Raw genomic sequence first — 17,801 nt, 5'->3', positions numbered from 1 at the left:
ATTATTTTATGTGTGGAGACATTTTGTGACTATGCCTTAATACGATTGGCCAACCTAAGCAAAAATTAATCAGGAAGAAACTTGCCTAGATTGCTGCAAACTGGGGATACTCAAATTTTAGGGCAGAACTATTACCTCATTAAAAACTCACCATAGTTTAATCATTCTAGTAAACTCACTGCACAAATCTTTGGACTTTCTGACCGAAAAAATCATAATTCTGAATATAACTTCATTGTTTTGGAGCCCTGTTTTGGTTTATCTTATTACCCAAAAGTTAAAGTTAAGCATTAAAAAAACCAGATATTTGATATAAACAATCTCTAAGAGGAAAGGTCTCTGAATTTTTTCTTTTTTTTTTTTTGTTTCTAATCATGGAGTACAGTAATTTCACAACCATAAGCCGCACCGGATTATAAGACGCACCCCCCGGGAGTCAGCAAATTTTGCAACTTTGTAGATCAGATAAGGTGCACCGGACTACAAGGTGCACTTCTTTTTTTGCAGCGAGGAGCCACACGGCGCGCAACGAAGTAACGAATTAGTAACAGAATCACGCCATCACGGGTTTACTGGCATGTGCTCAATTTGCAAACAATTTTCAGAGATTGGCGCAGCCTTTAAATGCAGTCCCAGGTGCCCTCCCTGTGCCGTAAGCCTCGGCACTCCAACCTGCCCTCAGCTGGCGAGGCTGGGCTCGGGGCGGTAGCGGCTTACAGTGGTCTGGGTTGGCTCGGGGCTGCCTGCGGTCTGGGTTGGCTCGGGGTGGTCACAACTCACAGCTTCTGTGGTCGCCCGGTCCCGCTTTCCCTGCGCGGCTCACGTCGGGCCAGTGGAGACGCTTCCCTCTCTACCCGTGTGGCGGTCGGGGCCGAAGCTGCTCCACTCTCTCCCTGCGTGGCTCATACGGGGCCAGGGCAGCACCGTTCTCTCCCTGTGCGGCACACACTGGGTTGGCATGGCGTCGCTCTCTCCCCGCACAGCACGTAGGGGACCGGGGCAGCACTGCTGTCTACCCACATGGTACGTATGGGGCTGGGGCGGCGCCGCTCCGCTCTCTCCCTGTGTGGTTCGTACAGGACCAGTGCCGCCTCCCTCTCTCCCCACATGGCTCGCACGGGACCAGCGCAACCTCCTTCTCTCCCCGTGCGGTGACCGGGGCCGGCGCTGGCTCCCTCCCTCCCTGCACGGCTCCTGCTGGCTGTGGCCGCCCTGTCCTGCCCCACCCTCGCGACTCAGTGCTCCCGCAGCACCATCCCCCCATTGCAGGCCACACTTCTGGGGTGGCAAATGTTGCAATTTTGTCCATCATATAAGGTGCACCGGACTATAAGGCACACTTCCGGGTTCGGGCAAAAATTTTAGTCAAAAGGGTGCACCTCATAGTCGTGAAATTACTGTATATATAGAGATGCTCTTGCTGCTTGTTACTTGAAATAAATCCTAATATTTTTTGTGTTAACATTACACAGTCAGGAAGTCCTAGATCCTGCAGCAATGATTATGCATGTAGAGTGAAATAACTGCATTAATGCTTTTGAATCTCTTCAGATTGTGGAGTTTATGATTCTGAAAGTATTTTTCTTTTGTTTATTCTTTGGGTTTATTTTCTAAAAGTTTTCAGGAGTTGTTTAGTCAAGATTGTGCTATAAAACTGCCATTAACAGAACTGGAGAAAGATCCATGCTAAACTGTGTTTTTCAATAAATGATTATCAAAACAATGACTCAAATGTGATTTTGTGTTTTAATTTCACATATGTAGGTATATGGATACAGATAAGTGAGTGTTTTTACATAAATGATATATATGGGCAAAAGGCTAGATTACATGAATAATGATTTAATTTTCTCTCTGGTGTGTATGTACTTCAGAAGTGGTTTTTTTCTTTGACAGTAAAAGGGTCTGAGTGCTCCATAGTTGTTAAATACCTTAATTTTGTCCTACCCTCAATTTCTCCTTCACTGTGGTAGCATCTCAAAAGTAGTTCTTGTGGAAAGTAGAATTTATGCAGAGCATAACTCTGCAGCAACTGAGCTGCACAAAAGCATGAACATGAATGTGAAATAAGCACTTACCTGTTTAGTAATTTCCAATTTAAAAATGTGAAAACACCCAAAGATATTAACAAATTATCTGATTTAGTGTGGGTGAAGGAAATATATTCTTTTAAATATATGAAAACTAGATACATAATGTTTGCAACCCAACATCAATATAACTCAGTGTATGTTTCCATGGCATTTTTCATCCAAAAATAGTCACTTTTTCATTCTCTAAACCAACCAGAGGATATGTAGCTGTAGTTAACAGCATGCCTTATTGCATTTTTATGAGGTAGAGAGAAAAAGGAAAATAAGAGTTAATATTCAGAAAATGTCAGATATCAGCTGCATGAGATTAGGAAGTTGTTTCACTTCTGAATAATTTTTTTCACTACTACTTATTACAGTTTCTCCTTCCCAAGGCCTGGCACCAGCTGTTGTCTCGGGCATGACAGAAGAGTGATGAATTATTGTTGGGATCATATGAGGTGACTTTGAAGCAGGATCTGATCAGCCTACTTTGGTCCTTGAGGTGACTCATCAAGGATGTTGTTTTGTGCAGAATGAGTAGAATTTTATTCTGCAATTTCCAAATTTTCCAGAAATTTTCCAGATTTCCTGGATTGAGATTAAGCAAACCCCATTCAAACTAAGAGACTACCAAAACATTTGCTGATGTCATGGTATTGGGAATCTGTCTGAAAAGTGTGATCATTGCAATTTTAATAAGACCTTAAAATATCTTAGTTTTTATTGTCCATAGCAAAAAGTAGGAAAAAATGCCATTTATTTTGAAAGTTATGAAATCTATTGGAATTATGCAAACCTCCTAAATTTTAATAGAAAAATTTGAAGATTTCTAAAGCTTCTAATCATAAATTCAATTACACTCAAGTTAATTTACCTTAAGGTGAGAGGTGATTACTAGAGATATTTAATCTAATGTCAGCCTATTTTTGTGAACTTTTATGACAGATTAAGGTGACAAGATTATGTTTTTATCAACAGATTTTTAAAGTATTGACTGCTCTGATAGTTTATTAGGACATAAAAATGTTAATTAAAAGTTCTTGGAAGCTTCCTCCTCAAGAAATCAGTTCTATTTCCACTTTTGTTTCAGTTGAAATATGACCTAAAATAGGGACAGCAATTTTTCTGGCATTTTAAACTGTCATAGATCAAGAAAAGCATAAATATGACAATCTTCATCTTAAAAAGGCTTTAAAAAAAAAAAACCTAGACATTCAATAATAAAAATACAGTACGGTATCACTCTATGGCTCTGACCAACTCTCTGTCTTTCTCGTCCTTGAGCAACCACTAGTAAAATTTCTTTTGAACTAATTGATGTTTTGTTCAGCCTGTCAAAGTTAGGATATAATCCTAATCCATAACTAGTGGGTAGCTAAAAATTACATGGATGATAAACACTGAAGTTAACTGCAAAACATATTATTGAAAATTATATACTAGTGGGGAAGATTTAAAATAATTCCCATGTCTATGGAAATGGAATTTTTATTTAATGTTATTCAAAGTGCCATCAACTTTGTTACTAAAACCAATTATAGACCACAAGATATTTTTAAATGGAACTGTTGGAAACATTACTTTGGAGGAAAAAAGCACTTTGTACTTTGGCATGAGGAACTTGTGATAGGAAAAAAGTAACAGAGATGCTCTATGTGTCAAAAGGTTGACTTTTTTTCTTTTTCCATTTTGATATCCAAAATCTTATATTTAAAAACTATAGAAATCATACATGCTTTACTATAACAATGAAAAATGAACACTAAATGCAATCAGTAGCACACAGCAAATCTGAGCTCCCATTAGTGTTACTTCTTAAACAGATTTCTTTGTTCTTCAGAGTCTGTGTGCACATCACTGAACACTCATGCACTAGTGTCTGTATAAAATATGTAAGCAGAAACTCATGAAAACAGGAAATGTATCTTTTAGACTTGAAGACTGAATAATATGCAAAAGCAGAAGGTAAAAACAAGCTTTTATTGTTTTTATGCATCCAAGTTACAGGCCATTTTGAGCATATTCAACAGTTTTTACACAGCAATCTGTATGGTTTATCTGGACAAATGAGACACATCTTATATGCAAAATCAATAATGTTTTGTTGGCCTAATTAATATCTTGACAGTTTAATTGAAGGTTTATTATTAATCCAATTAAAATGACATTAAGACACATAATTCAAATTACCCCTTTCTTATAATTTGGCTTCATAATGAGTCAGTTTTAGGATCAGATCTAAGAGTTTGTCATCTCATTTTTTCTTAATCGACTCTTTGGTTATGTTTTAAGGTCACAATAACGAAACTTCAATAACATACATTTTCTGAGGTATGTTTTAATAGCTTCTTGCCTTTCCCCCCTTCTTCAGAGAACTTATTACCTCAGAACTGCAAGATTTATATGTGACCCCAGAGAATACTGTTTATTTCATGTGCTCGGCAGAAGGAATTTCTTTTTCTGAGATGCCTACATTAATATACGGAGCAAATAAAGGAGAAGCAAGTGGTTCCTGTGAATGCTGCTCCTTTGGAAAAGGATTCTGTCTTCAGTAACTCTATGGCCACTATATTTCACATGTCCATATATTTGAGAAGGACAATTGATGCCTATAGATTGTTGATTTTAACTAATTCTAAAGGAAATTTACATGGAAACACCTAGGAATAAATAATGCTGTTGAAAAAAGTATTCTTTAGTGTCTTCAAATGATTTTAAAAATCATGTAAATTTCAGACTTAAGTGAAAGTTTTCCATCTCTTTGAAATATCCTGGAGTCATAGGGAAATTTTTAATGTTTTTTATTTTTCTCAGGCAACATTGAAGAAGAGGTAGGGTTTTAAAAATTTTGCCAAAGAACATCCTGTATTTCCAAGCTGCACTCACTAGACAAAACCATCTGTAATCAGGAAAACAAGTAATCATGAAGATTGTTTCATATTGAATTTATCAATATCAGGTAGAAATTATGGAAATTTTGAAAGTTTGCATAAAAGTAACAGACTAAGAGTTAAATATTATTTAGTGAAAATCATTCATTTGTTGCATTTTTAAAAATCTGGCATAACAATATTTTAAAAAGAAGAAAAACTAATAGATTAAGGAAAACTAATTCAAAATGAAGGTATTAACTAGAGCATCAACTTCGATACACCAAATTCTTCATTCAGTAATAATCATCAATATTTGAAAAGAGTATACAGCTCTGTTAAAGAAAAGTGGTGTTCTTGAGCATAAGCATACATGAATGAACAACCATCATCAGAGGCCAAAATACACAAACTAAAAGGAAGGGTTTAGAGAAGACATACAGACCACTGTCATCTTGTTCTTGAAACTCAATATAAACTGCATTATGAAAATAACATAAAATTTACAGTCTCCTTGGAAATTACTTGTCCTGAAAAAGAGACTGTGTTCCAGGCTGCACATCCAATATTTGTCTCAAGAAGATTTATTACTAATGTAACCAAAATATGCAAAGTTATTTGATCAGCTGACATGTCCCATTTAAAATTTCCTTTTAAAATATATGGATATTATAAACAAAGTTGTTTAAATTCACTAATGAAGATGGCTTATGATTAAATATTCATCTTTCATACTCAAGCAAAAGTTGAATATGTCTGTAATGCAAAATGCACAAGGTAAATTTTGTACTCACTCTTGGATTTAAATTCTTATAAGTATACTTTGAAATGTGAACTTTTAGTAGTGTTCTTGTTCCACACATATTGCTATTACTTCACGAACACTTTTCTGAAGCACAGTTAGGAAGCTTTTATTATTTTCTTTCTAAATATGTATCCACTAAAAAGGAAAAATAAAGCATCCCTGAATTTTTAGCCTCCATGGGGCTTACTCAGACATTTTACACTGCTGTATCACAGTTAGACCATATAGTCTAAAAGAGATGTAATTTCTGAAAAAAAACCCAGAAAATAAAACAACCAAACAAAAAACTATTATCTAATAGTTAGATATTCCATATTAGTCTTCTTCAAAGTGGTAGAGCAAGTACAAAGAGAATTGTTAAAAACCCATTGAAACCCTATTGTACTGTAAGTAAATTTTAATTTAGCCTCCCAGATAATGTTGCTCAGTAGGAATGCTTAAAAGCTTTTTTTTCTGTAGCTGTCACACTTAGTCAACAAAGATACAAAGCTATTTTGCCCTGAGCTAAACAAACAAGGCTCTTAACAAGTAAACAAATCTTCTTCTTGTTTATAATCCCAAACCAAGTGTAATGAGCATAAAATAGTACAAGGGGTGATGACATAAATGAGTCACAGTTGTGTGTTTGACATATGGATTTTCAGACACAGCTGTGTGTGCATGGTATCATACAGGCACACAAAAAATTCCTTAACAAAATAGACAGTGGCACCTGTGCATCATTGTCTTTTTTCTTAAGGAATTCTCATACTTGCTAATTATCCTTGTAGTTGATACTGGTAAGGCAACATTCTGGTTTCTATGACACTTTGAAGAAGAGAATACTTGACTAATCCAGGAATCAAGACCAACATGTACATACTGTGAAGCTGGACCTCTTATTTATCCTCTCACTGTTAGAACGGAGTTAGCCACCCCTGTCTTAACCACCAAATGAACATTATAAAATCTGAGCAAAACAGGAAAAAAGTTGGTCCTTCCTTGATGTCACTGAAGGACCATGGAAGAGGTTAGGGATATTGGGTTACCTTTAGTCAGTTAGCCTGAACATCTTTCCAGCCCTGATCTTTTGCATTCCTTATCTCAACCTACAACTTGTTTTCCCTCCCCTTATTTTCCCCTCTTATTTTCCTCCCTGGTCAGCTGAGAAGGGGAATGGTGGAGTGGTTTGGTGATTACCTGGCTTCCAACCAAAGTCAACGCATCACAGACGCCTATGGACCATGTTGGGTACAGAAGACACAACTCTTATCATCTCTGTTCCATCCCCCATTGATATTTGTACACAATGGTAAATCTCTCTGATTTTTTTTTCTCCCAGCTCTCTCAGCCACTCCTCACATGATAGGTCCTCCAGTGCCTTAATGATCTCTGTGTCCTTTTACTGAATTTAGTTCAGTACATCCGTGTCTTTCTTGTAGTGGGGACACCAGAACTGGACATGGTACTTCAGATGTGAACTTAGTGCCAAGGAGAGGGGAAGGATTATTTTCTCTGACTGTCTGGCAACAATCTTCCTAATGTAGCACAGAATCTTGTTACTTTCATTTGCTTTGAAGTCACACTGCCTGCTTGTGTTTAGTTTGGTGTTCTCAAAGATCTCCAGAGCCTTTCTGTAAAGTTACTTTCCAGCCATTTGACCTCCAGCATGGACTGGTCTATGGTGTTATTCCTTCCTAGGTGCAGGGCTCTACATGCGCCTTTGCTGAACTTCATAATGGTCTTTCTTTTTAAGGTTCATTTCTCCAGCCATCTAAGGTCCCTCTGGATGGTGGGATGGCCATCTGGTCTACTGATCACTCCTCACAGTTCTGTATCATCTTTAAAATTGGTAAGGGTGCACTCTGTCCTATCATCCATGTCATAAATGAAGAGGTTAAATTGCATTGAATCAAGTTTTCATTCCTGGGATGCCAAGCTGGTGTCTGACCTCCAGCTGGAGTTCATGACTTTCACCATAATCCTTTGAACACAGAAGTTCAGGTAGTAAGTTCACATCATGGACCACTCATCAGGTCTACACATCCGCCACTGTTTCAGTGAAGACACAGTAAAAGCATCGAAAGCCTTGCTAAAATCAGGATGCACAAAATCAACTTCTTTTTCCTCACCCACCAAATTAATAACGTTTTTTGTTGAAGTCTGTCAGGTTCATTAACCATACTAATTCTATGGTCTATGTTGAATACACCAAATCAGCTTTTTGTTGATATACATAGGAACAGTTTCCAGGATTATTTTCTTCATCACCTTCTGGAAGGTAAATGTGAGGCTGATTTGCCTGCAGATCCTTGGATCCTTCATCTTGCCCTTCTTGAAGATAGGAGGGACATAGGTTTTTTTCCAGTCCTCAGGAAACTCTTCTGAACATCATGGACTTTCAAAGATGATTGTATGGACCTGAAGAGACATCAGCATTTATGGATACTTCCCACAGACTTGTATGGGTTTGGTATGTTTAAATGTTCCCTAGTGTGATATTTTTCCATTTCATTGCTCTGGACTGTCTAATATATGTCTCCAACATAGGATTTCTTAAGGAACCAACTATTTCAGATGCCTTTTCTGTAAAAACCAACTTAAATATAACCATCACTGGTTCTCATCCAATATTAAGTCATTTCAAGTTGCTATTTTTGAGACAAAAATTTATCCTAGATTGTTTAACTTTTTACTTTCACCTATTAACATATATCAAAATTTTGAGCTACTTTGCCTGGATTAAAGGTAATTATAGAGTATATAGCACTGACATCATTAGGATCTGCAGTGAAGTTTCCCAGTTTTAAAACAATATGATAGAAGTCACCATCTGCTTGTCCTTCAACTTTATGGTTTCTTTGTTACTTGTTAAGTATTGTGGTTTTTAATCTTTTTGAGCTGTATCATTAATCAGCCAACTGGTGTGAAAAAAAACAACTTTTATTTCCTTCTAAAGCAGATTGTGTCTTTTAAAATATTACGGTTTGGGTGTTTTTTGTCATTTTAGCAGATTCTTCATCTCTGTGTCTATGATACTGCTCTGTTTTGCTTCCATAACTGAAGCAAAAACCTAAAAAATCCCTACTGTAGGCTGAGAAGTGATAAATATAAGGAAGAAGATTTCTTATTGAAAAGTCCATATCAGTGTGTGAGGCACAGACACTGTTTTTTATGACATAGAATAATTAATATTGTAAATCAGAGTTTATTCCCATTATGCATCTTTACAAAGAATGGCAAGGAGGATATTGCTGTGCCTGATTTTAATCAGACTATAAATCTTTATTTATGTGATGAATATAAAAGTTATGTTAATTCTTAACAAGAATTACCAGTGGAAATGCTTTTTTTTTCAAGTAATGCTATAAATCTTGTCAGACTGAGAGATGTATTTGCAGGGTTTTAAACTGAAGAAGGTATGAAAAAGGCAAGGTATCACCAGGATATAAATGCCAAACTCTCTCTAATTTAAAGGTCATTTCAATTTCCAGTATTTTCCTAGTTAATACATGGTTTCCTGGGGATACTAACTTGCTAGTAACAAGAGAGAGATTTTGGTCTCTGCTTTTACCTTTTAGTAGACAATACTAGGTTTTTATAAATGCTTTATGTAGTTCAAATTAATTTTCTAGATCCTGTTCTGCCACAATATTCAGTGACAGAGTTTCTGCTTAGTGCCTTAGAGAAGAGTTTCATTATGCTCTGTTTCTGCTAAAGAACTGCTTCTGCACAAAATTAGGGTCTTTTGTTTGTGATACCATAATTAACAGTAATTCATTTTATAGGATAGCTTTTGTAGGGGAAGAATTATAAATAGTTATTATTCTCCAATGAGTTAAATCTTTGCATATCATCTGAATCTTTCTGTACTGTTTTGGTTCACAGACATATGAAACATCCATTAAAGTACATAAATCCAATCTCGTAGCCATTAACTTTGTAAAGGTTTTACTGCAGGTTCATAAGACATTAAATGTGATTACTAGATGGTCTCCATTGCACACTGTCAGAGGAAAAAAACCAAATATGAAAATAATTGTGCATTGAAACCTCAGCTATAAGATGCATAAGGTTTCTCTACTGTTCCTGAAATCAAATAACAGGAAATTCAGGTTAAAAGGTCTCAACATTTAAAAGTAATTCGCTGTTGCCAAGGCATGAAAATCTGCATGTTAGGAGCAGCCATTAACTGTAGCATCAATGATCATGGTAAGGGAAAACTGACAGAAACCTAAAGTAGTTAAAAAAAGTAATCACATTAAATATTCCATCATCATATCCAGTAAAGTGTTATATTGCTTTATTTGTGAAGCCATATTTAGCAGACAGGTACTGACATATGCTGGTTACCTACCTGTGCAGCCAGTAAGCATAACTTTGAATTGTTAGAATGAATTTTCCAAGATACATTAAAGACACCAACAAGTTGGATGCACTTTTTATTTGCTGAAAAATTATTTTTAAAAATACTTAGAAGAAATGTCTTTGCAAAATGTTTATTCACACATGGTGGATTCAATCTGTTCCCATATTTTCTGAAAGTAATTTTGCTAATATGAACACTTTAAAAGCTATGAGATTAAAGGAATACTCAGTTTCATACATACTGAAACAAAATTCTGCAGTGTTTTGAAATAAACATCTAACCCCAAATAAGCATCCAGTGCATGGAGATTGAAAGGAAAAAAACCAAACCAGTAGTAAATTTAATATAGGTGTTATGGCATACATTACACTCATGACAAGGATGATTAACAGTACAGATTCTGTTTCAGTCATTCTGTCTGTCTTCTGAGAGTTATAGAGGAGACTTTAATTTTTCAGCCCTATAAATCATGGTGGGTCATTTTGTTTGACACCATTAGGACTTGGAGAAGTAGGTTTAGAGTTCTTTTGCTTTTAATTCATTATTATGGCTGTAAACATGTGCACTTATTTCTGTGCATATTTACTTCTTAATATTAGCATATAGATGAGGGTGAATGTTCTATTCAATGAGGTAATTTATAATTCATTGTTTGCTGGGGGGAATGAAGCTTGTAGCTACAAAGACAAAGCGTGTGGTATGGGAGAGCTGTGGTCTTCTTATTTGCTGCTTTCCACCATGATTATTTATTCGTTTTTTTAGTCTGTTTTTTCATCTTGCACTCTTTAAAAAGCCTCTTCTTGCAGAATGAACTTTTTTATGACATGCCAAACTTGGTCTACTACAAAAGGGAAAACATTTTTCAAAGCTTCCAGTCTGCAAACTGTTAAGCCCAGCTGCAGCCAGCCATATTGCTTTTATCCTTGTACTTCCCTATTAGTTTTCTGTGACTTTCCTCTTAGACAAGCAGGATTAGCCATTAGAGTTAAGATGAGCTGAGAGTCTATTGCATTTGTGGAGGACTGGCTTCAACCCTTTTGGTGTTCCATATTCCTTCCGCTGCATCATGCATCTTGGCTTCTAAATGTTTCTTTGGCTGATTTTTGGATAAGTTAATATAGGGAATAGATTGAGATTTTAAAATCTGGGAGAAGGAGCACTTTATGTTCGTAGCTGATAGAAATATGCGGTTCCTACATCCTGACACAGAGTTCTCTTATCTAAGTAAAGCAGAAACAAAGCATCATTCTGCTCGTATTTTTCCTTTTGAAAAGGCCTTAACAGTGCTGTAAAAAGCTTGTTTTGGTTTTAGTGACTTTAAGGTGCTTAATACTTTACTATTCATATATGTGTATACACTTTTGAATTATAGCTGCTATAAAATTGTGGTATGAAGTTCATTTGAAAGCAAAACAGAGGAACTAAAATCAGAAAATGTTTTAATTTTAGTTCCATTAATGTTTTTTTCCACATTTTGTAGTGCATCCCAAGGGCCAGTTTGAGAATGCCTGTATAAAAAAAAATTCAAATTTACATAAGGTCATGTTCATGCATAAAATGTGTGCAAGAAAAATAAGAAAGTATTATATGCATAAATAATGCATTGCTGATTATGTTAATGCATTGCTGCACACGATTAAGTAGCTGAGACACTTAAATTGTATATGTTTTATTTCGCGTTTTATCTTCTAAAGACATAAAGACATGCTGTATTCAGTAACATTTACACAGTTTTTGCCTAAATATTGCAGTACCTGGAATACTTTGACTCAGTTACTTTGTAGAAAGACTTAGTCATTCAAACTGTCTCCTATCCTCTATTACAAAGCACCGAGGAAAGGAAGGGTCAATTTCTTCCTACACAGAAGAGAAATGTTACACATATGCATTTGAAAAAGACAAATATCATGCTTTTAGTTTAGATAACAAAATAAATCCTGGGGTAGAGAATTAATTTCTAATAGAATATGCAATTAATAAGCAACTTAATATAGTGTGAACATGTTTTTTTGAATCACATGCCTTTCCAAGTCTGTGTAGTGGAACTAATCATGGAATGATTATATAACTACACTTATTCGTTTAATAAATTATTTTATATCTAATTTATTTTATATATATACATATATATATACACAATTTAGCAAACTTTCTTCTGTTCTGACAGGCAGGGCTACTTGAAATCTCCATGCAATTCTGAAGAAAGAGCTGAATTTATAATAAGATCTGATTACACTTTTATAATGCAAATTCTAATTGCCTCCATTAATAACTAGCTTTTCCACCATGTTTTCAGGATGACTGAAGAACAGTTTAATAAGAAACCCACTGGGACACAGAAGATAAAAGCTCTTTCCATATACTCTAAATCAGTGACTGTGCTAAAGGTCCATGTCTTGTGTACTTCTTTCTTTCTCCTTGTCAGAATGGATTCATTCTTTTTTTTTTTGCGAGATGTTAAATGGATAGAATATCTTAAGTAAAAGCAGATATTTTTGTTATCTTATTCTACATCTAGACTCTTTTACTGTGATTTTTCCAAGATGTCACCCAGCACTAAAACCCATAAGCATTATCAAACGGCAGCTGACTATATCACAAACATTGAAGCATGCAGCGCATACATTGCACACAGTGCTTAAAAACCCATAATTTGCTACACAGTGTAGTCTATAAAAAGAAGCTGTTTTATTTTTTCTAGGAATGGAAGGCCGATTTAGCAATTCATGGATTGAATAGCCTTTCATCTTCTTCTTTCTTGAACTGGATCCTTTTAGTCAGTAAGAGCTAATTATGAATGCAACCCATTTTGAACCTGACATTAATGAGAGCAATCAAAAAAATCCATAAAGTCTATGCTGTTTTTCCTTAATAATGTTGCTGAACTGACCTTTTATTTCTCAAAATAAAATATTGTGGAAGTGGTAAAACCATAATTTATCATGTATTATATAAACAATTTTGAGAATGAGACCTTTTATATATAGCCTTCAAAATCATTAAATACAGAATGATCTACGAGTATAGTTTACCATGTTTTTTTTCTCAGTCCTTCAGAATGCTGTGTGAACCTGACTTCCACATGATTGATGATGTGTGGTGTTGCCTACTGAAACCTTACACATTGCTCATGGGGTCCAATAGGATCTGGAAGAATAGTTGTCCTATCAGACTCTTGAGGAAAGTGAAGATGAGAGTAATCTCAGAGCTGAACGTGCAAACCCAAACTAGCAGATGACCTTCTTATGTTTTAGTTGGATTTTGCAAATATTATTCTTTTACTTTAAATATTATTCTTTTATCTTATTGTGTTTGGTTTTTTTTTTTTCAAGTTATCTGCATTTATATTGTAGAGAATTTCATTGTGATAGAGAGAAGAGGAAAGAGACACTGCCTAGAGTAAATATAAGGAAGGTACCCCAAAACCTCAGGCAGACAAAAACATATAGTCTGTGACTTCTTAAAAGCCTGTATGTATCTTTTTCTAAAATCTGTTTTCATCAATAGCAGAGATTTAAATCTTGATTTCTCCTGTTTACTGATTTTTCTCCTACGTCCCATGCACATGGAGTGTAGCATTTGACCAAGAGCAACATATTTAAGTGTGAGGAGGGATTTTGACATGCAAGCACTGAAGGCAGGTTAACCATTGACTGTTTCAGCCTGATAAGTATGGGTGGATGATCTAATATAAATGTCAGAAAATCATTCTTTTTTGTGTAGAAACCATCCATACTTAAGACTAGAAGGAACATCCAGAGGTCATGGGGTCCATTACAAATCCCAAGTCTAGGACAAAAGGTCATAGGCTGATTTGTCTTTAAATTCCTCATTTATAATAGTTACTGTAACAACATTCTGGATTTTCATGTCTTTTACTGGTGGATAAACTTGTCTTAAACTTTGGTATAAGTTATACTTTTAAACTTGTGAAAGCATCAGAGATATCTGTACATACGCATTTCTCACATTTTTTCTTGCCATATTTCCGTGAAACCATGTTTACCATGGTAGCATGAAATCATTTTTACAAATAGCAATTGGAAAAATCCTACTGATACACCAAAATTCATAACGGAGATTTCCACCTCTGATGAATCTTTTACAGTAGTACTGTTTTATGTGATATATATTTAGATGAACTTACAGCTTAATTATTCAGAACTATGTCAATTTTCGTATTTTAATCAAGTGGGATAAATTTTATTAATGGAATAAAGTCTTTAATTTATTTAAAAACTACGTATTTTGTCCTCAGATCTGTTGAGATGGTAAGGGACACTTAAAAACTTTTCATCTAGCATGAAGAGTTTAAACTATGACGATCTGGGGACAAAGAAAATTATCAGGTTTCTAACAGTAGTAGATCAAGAAGACAGAGGTTATATGTGTAAAAACACTAATTTGACCAGAAAACTAAAATAGAAATGCTTTAGGATGATGAGGCAATCAACCATCCATCGTGATATATAATACCAAATGCAGTAAGAGCATGCAAATCAAATTCATAGGAGGCAGTCCAAAGTTTTCTTCCCTACAATAGTTGCAGAGATTCCCTGTCTTGTGTAATTGACATCATGCTATTGCATGAAAATTTAATTTTTGTTTTATCTGATTTAAGAGTCTCAAACAGTGGAACACCACTGTTAAGTCTCAATTATTCTCTCAAATCTACCACAGACTTCCTGATTTTGAGGAGACTGGACTTAGGTAATAATAACTCTTATAGATACTATGATGGTAATTTGATTGGAAAGACATTCTTATGAAATGTGTTATTTTCTAATTTTCATCTCTCTTATTTCAACTCGTCTTGGTCATTTGGTGACTCCAAGATTTATCACTTGACTGTTGTAAAATTTTCTGGCATAGCTTTTGAAAAAAGCATTGAGGTTTATATTAGCTCATGAGTTACACTAGGTTATTCTGTTTGGCTCGTAATACAAGGTTGCCTGAAAGTCCTAAGAGATCAAATTAATGTTTAAAAATGCTTTCCTTTTCTTTTCTGTAAATCTGAATAAGGCATTGGGGTACAGGGATTAACATCAATGATAGTTGAGATGATTTATACACACACTGCATTTCTTTCTCTATTGATAGTCAGCTTAGTCTTTCTCTTTCAACACTTCCCTTAAAATCTGAGAAACCCTTGCAATTGATGTTTTCTTCAGCATAGGATTTGGAATGGCTTAATATGAATTTTATTATGAAATATCTTTTATGGAAGAATAGAAAGATTTTGGTAAAATTTGGTCTTAGCATACTGCATATAGAAATGTATAAACTGTACCTTCTTTCTCTTCTCAAGTGAAAGAGTTTTGTATTTTAAAAGACAGACTTCAGGGAAAGATTATCCTTAATTTTGTCTTCATAATTTATATATTAGAAAACAGATTAGTTTTGTTTCATTCAAATATCACAGCTATGAGAAGATTCCAAGCATGAGACACATTTAGAGTAGGATTTAAGGGACAGGATTGTACCGGACACTTTTCTGTTTGTGCTTTAATAATCTGACCATGAGTGTCGATCTCTTTATTCATTAAGTCCTGGAAGCTGCTTCTTGTCAATAACTTAATGACTAAAGGAATCAAAGGGAAATCGTCATGTTCTTATGGCCCTGTATTGTGCTCTTACTTAAAATGATTTGTTCTTGGATGTCCTCAGAGCTACATTCCTTGTGATTTAATAATGAGACTCCATGGTATACAGTGTGAGGAAAGTATTTCATAAGAAATGTAAGATTTAAGTTTAATTCAAATGTAGGCTGCTTGGATTTCCAAAATACATTAAAGAAGATTTTTCCTTTCAAAGTGTCTCAGGGAAACCAGCAGGTAAAAAGGAAAATTTTCCACACACACACAAAAAAAAAAAACCAACCAAAAACCAAAAAAACTAAACCCAAAAACTAAACCAAACCAAACCAAACTGAAAGAAAAGCAAACAATAATAATATTTTTTCTGCATTCTCAGGGGCAAAAAGTCACTAGTACATTGTCTGACACTTGTCCTTTTTAACATATATGTAAATGGTCTGCGAGTGGGTAAAGATTAAGGTCAAAATAACTAAATAATAATAACTGATAACTAATAATAACATTGACTAAAAGTAAGTTATGAAATCATATGCTTACTCAAAGATAACTGTACTTGGAACAACTCCTGTGTAAGTAACAGCTACATAGGCTATCCTATAGTCATGCTGCAGGACTTCTTGCAACAGGATGAATGGAAGCTCAACATTCTTCCAGGCACCACAGATTGGTTGGATCTGTTAATGGTAGAGAAATTAAATCATGTGCTGGAATACAAATCTCTGTGTCAGAAAGTCTCTGAGCTGCAAATTATAAAATTTGTAATCTGGGGTAGTAACTTCACAGCTCCTTTCTTTCAGACAAGGTCTACTGCCCTTCATTTGAAACAAAGCACGAAGTGGGATGGGTGTTTGGTTTGGCTCAGCCAGAGGCAAAACCTGCACACTTTTTTGGGTGGCAGAGAGATGGTGATATCAGATGATCTCACAGATCTTTAGATACTTTTTGTTGCAATTTTCATAATGCTTGTAAATGAACTGGATAGATAAGGTATGTCCTCAAAAAAAATCATCCAAAAAAAATTTTAAAAAATGCAAAGGCTACTAAATTTTTTGTCACATTTTTTACATTGTGCTGCACAGTTTTACTCCTTTGATATTAAGAAAGAGATAAAAGTAGCAGAGAGAGAGAACATGTGTTTTGACAGATTTCATATATTTACTATTTGCTTTATCCTTTATCTCTTAGGGTGTTAAGTTTCTTCTAAGGATTATAGAAGTATCTAAGAATGTCTTAATCTCTGTTAGTCCAGGTTTCCTATATCCAGAAATAATTTTCTCAGTCCCTTGCATGCAGTTTCCTCAGTCTCAGCAATGCAGAAACCTGCTCTGTTCAAAACCTTATCAATTATGTCTACTCCACAACAAGTACATTGCTTTCTCCAAAAAACCCCACAACCCCCCCAAAATAAACAAAACAAAGTTTTCTGGAGCTTTTGTGGGGCTTGTGGTATGTTGGTGGTTTTTTGTTTTGTTTTTTTTTTTCCTGTGCTGACACATTGAGTTGATTCCCTTAGCTGATATCAAAATTGCTGTTTATTGCATTGCACTGAGGTTTTTGAGCTATGTGCAGAATAGATACAAGTCCTCCAGGAAAGATGGGCAATTGTTTCAGGAAAATAACAAAACAGCAATAAAATAAAATAATGAAACCTGCTGACAACAGTCTATCATCAATAACCTAATCTGAATTACTGAAATAGGGTTATAAAGATTCTTTATCATCCCCACAACAATTCTTCTGGGACTTTTATACCAGAGGTTCATTATCTATCAATAGGAGATTTTGATGTTTCCTTATTTTTCTCAGACATGCTGCTCTTTAAGAATGCAAAAGTGTAAATTTTTTGCAAGAATTGAAATTTTTTAAAGGAAGAAATTGTTCAAACTGTGATATTTTCTTTTTGCAATAGCACAGAGAAACAGGTTATAACTATTTTGATTCATCCATTCTTTCTCATCCAGCAGGTTTGGCATGCAATTAACTCCATAGGAGGATATTTACTTACACAGTAAGAATTTTTTTATCTTTGCTCAGAGACATTGCAGGGGTTTTTTCTGTTTATTTCCTGTATCTTCTAGAACTTGAAGAGTGATGCTTTAATAAGAT

This window comes from Catharus ustulatus, chromosome 1, assembly GCF_009819885.2.
Source record: "Catharus ustulatus isolate bCatUst1 chromosome 1, bCatUst1.pri.v2, whole genome shotgun sequence".
Classification (NCBI taxonomy): Eukaryota; Metazoa; Chordata; class Aves; order Passeriformes; family Turdidae; genus Catharus; species Catharus ustulatus.
Note: the sequence above shows the minus strand (reverse complement) of the source record.